Below are 3,793 nucleotides of genomic sequence, written 5' to 3' on the forward strand. Positions count from 1 at the left end.
TTGTTGCACCTCTTACAAGGATCGATTCCACATGCTTGTGATCGGTTGCACCTCTTACTAGGATCGGTTCCCCAATGTCTAGATTGGTTTCACTAATAAAAGTCATACAATTACAAAAGTCAGGCATTGTGAATAGTTTTACCAAGATACATAAACAAATTATGAGCGGTTATACTAAACACATATATTGGTAATCCAAAGATTTGCAATGAATAACAATACCAATAAGCCTAGCGATTTCCCTTTCGATTCATAAAACAAGTTTATGAATTGTACTTCCTTTAAATAATGTAAAACATTGTTTCCTAGGACGAAATTTTCACCCATACCCATACATAATCACAATAGCATTCATACGATTATGTCGATTTCTTATATACGAAGTTCAAAAGATAGACGTTATACTTCATATTGTAATTCCTTAATACTATGTCTAACTAGAGTATAATCACCCACAGCTTCGCAGTTATGTTTTCAATATGCACGACTTGAAAGATACGTTAGGATTGAAACAGTTTAAGTCAAATATTACTAACCTCAAGAGGAAGGATGATGTCGTCGTTGTAGCTCTTTACTTCTTCACATTCTTCAATTCTTCACGTAATACTTTTAAGTCACATATCCTAGTAACTTTCTAGCTAACCTATACGAAGTTGACTCTAGTAAATAATCAAGCGACTCTTTAAATGAGTTTTGATTCACTAAAATATGACAATCAAACTTGACATATCAATGCTTGGTGGGTTCAACCGAGCAATGCTTTAACAATATCAGTGCTACCTTTTATGATGGAGTCTTTCAAAGGTATAAAGTTATTAAAGAAACTTTATCTTTTTTGTCTAGGAAACTTCTTATGATAATTTATTCTTGTATTTTTAAGAAGCATAACTAGGGATTAGAATATAAAATTTTGTGATTACACATAGATATTGCCAACGATTTTCATCTTGCAATGTTTTATATTTATTTATTTAAACTCTAAGTTATTTGGAAGATGCTTTTGTTGTATTAATCTTTATTACTTTTATATATTGTAAAAAATATTATGGGATATGTGTGTTTACATCCGTGAACTATGATTGTCCCATATATGTCAAAAGTTAAGTCTATTATGTCATTATGTAAATATTGATAAAAGATAAAATGAACTTTAGAATATTCCGCAGTATTGATCTTTCCCTGATCCACTTCTATGTGAAAGTACTATATGTCTCCGTAAGTTTTCTTATGTTGAGCATTTACGACTAAATTAATCATTAAGGTTCTCTGGTAGTTAATTTATTTGAGTTTACTGGATACAGATTCATGTTTCATGTGATTTGTTAATGTCCAAAGAAATCCTTCTTTTCTTGTAAAAGTAAGGTCGCTCTTGTTGTTCTTTCGGGAATGACATTTTATGGGGAGAGTTCTTAATTGAACTTGTGCTTAATTTCCAGATCTTTGTGGGGAGTGTGGCTGTGATTGTATGAGTTTTCTTGTATATTTATAAACTCCTTGATGAATACACTAAGTTTCGACTATGTGAAATCATCGAAACAAAATTGATATGTTCTCTTTTAGTCATGAATAATCTCTTTGAGAATTTCATTATGATACCGCTAGTTTTCGTACCTTTGCCAATTTATATTGACAAATGGGTGGAGAATTATTTTGTAGTTCATACTACATACATGTGGTTTACGCATCATTATGTAAGGGGAGTGGTTTTCATTGTGAGATGAAGTATTGACTAAGGGGGAGTGATACATATCATCGTAGTATTATTGTCAAAGTTGTGATACAATTGAACTTTGATGTTGTGTAATAATACTATGACATTGTATAACAATAATTGAGAACAACTATTTTCTTATTGTTATGGCTACGGATCTTCAACAACTATGATGCTGGTTTGAACACGTTCAGAATCACTGGAGTACTTGGAGTGACGAAGAATTCAAGGAATGTTGAAGAACCAAGGAAATCAAGCATTTGGATGAGAAGCTACAAAGTTTATTTATTTTGTAATCCATATGTATTAATAGTTTTGTCACTAAAATTGACAAAGGGGGAGATTTTTAGAGCACTGCTCAGTCGAACTCGCAAGCGTTGTTATCTCAAGCTTGTTTGTCAATTTTAGTTGTCAAAACTATAAGTCTTGATTTTAGTCTACTTATAGCTATATCTCGGATTAATAAAAAATGTGTGGTTGAGCTTTAGACTTCACGGCGTTCATCGATTGAAGACGAAGATCTACTGAGGATACTCGAACTCATCTATCACCCAGAAGTATATTCTATTCTATCTCCTATTGAGACTAAGTTGTATAGCTATATAGACTTTAACATTATACACATTTGATATTTCGAGCTAAGTTTAGCTCGCTTATATCTTTCTCGAAATATGTGTTGGACAACTTTTTTCTTTAACTACGTTCATCATTATTCTTGACGGAAGTCAAAATATGATCATGTGAAAATCGCCTTACAGTTATTTTCGTTCCTAAGAATGTTTCAGTGATTGAAATAAGAGTTTAGAACAATTAAGAAAATTGTTTTAAGAATGATTCAGATCCGGGAACCAAGTATGCATACTCGTATGCGAACGGTTTTTACTGTGATAGTACGGGAACTAAGTTTACGCACCCGTTTGCAAACTATTTCACCTGAATGAAGTCCGAAATGACTGTATGCATACCCGATTGCAAAATGTCGGAAATGATTAAGTCTGGAACTTAAGTTTGTGTACCCGTTTGCAAACATATGTGGTTAAGATCTTAAATCGGTTAAGTATGATTTCGTACTCATGAACAAATACATTTATATATTAAGGAAAGAAATCTTTGCAAACCATGGCTAAAATGTTCATCAACTGATTCTTTTGAATCATTCCTATTTTGCTTCAATTCTGTCTTGTGTACTTCTATGAGAATATAAACAATTGAACAACTCTATAAGTAACACAATTAGATTCATTTGATCTAGAAGTGTTAAGATGAACATGGTTAAGACAAAAGTGTTCATATGGCTAACTCTGGTTAATTGTTATTGAGCCAACTCAATATACACGTTTAGGTACGGTTACCCATATCTAAATGAAGGTATATTTCATTTATGTGTAGCAAGCTAAGACCATATAACGGTGGAAAGATATTAGCTTTAATCTTAAATCAGGTTTTATCTAACGGTGAATATTGATTGCAGTATTCCAAAGTTATCAAACCCTGATTTGAAGACTATATAAGGGAGAAATCTAGCAACTGGGAAACTTAATCCCCACAACTCCTGTGTGATACTAGTTGCGACTAGAGTCGGTTCTCCTTTAACCTAGGTTTTTCCTAAAAATAGGTTAACGATTTGAAGACTTCATTGGGATTCTGAAGCCAGACTCAACTATTTTTTATGTAGTTGCGTGTTCTGATCTTACTTGTTTATCGGATTGAGTACTATTTTCTCTAAGATTTTCTCGAGATTTATCTCCGATAGGTAAGATATAAAAAGTAATCACAAAGCTCTTCGTCTCATTCTTTGTGATTCCACAATAACTTGTCCTACTACCATATAGTTAAGTTATTGTGAGATGATTGATATTTCTAGGTTGTTCTTCGGGAATATAAGACCGGATTATCAATTGGTTCCTGTTCACCTTGATTTATCAAAGGACGGAACAAAAACTTCATAGGTATTTCTGTGAGAGACAAATTTATCTATCAGAATAGACTTTTCTGTGGGAAATAGATTTGTTTATCAAGTCTTCGACTTTGGGTCGTAGAAACTCTTAGTTGTGGGTGAGATCATCTAAGGGAATCAAGTGC

This window comes from Papaver somniferum, chromosome 2 (assembly GCF_003573695.1).
Source record: "Papaver somniferum cultivar HN1 chromosome 2, ASM357369v1, whole genome shotgun sequence".
Classification (NCBI taxonomy): Eukaryota; Viridiplantae; Streptophyta; class Magnoliopsida; order Ranunculales; family Papaveraceae; genus Papaver; species Papaver somniferum.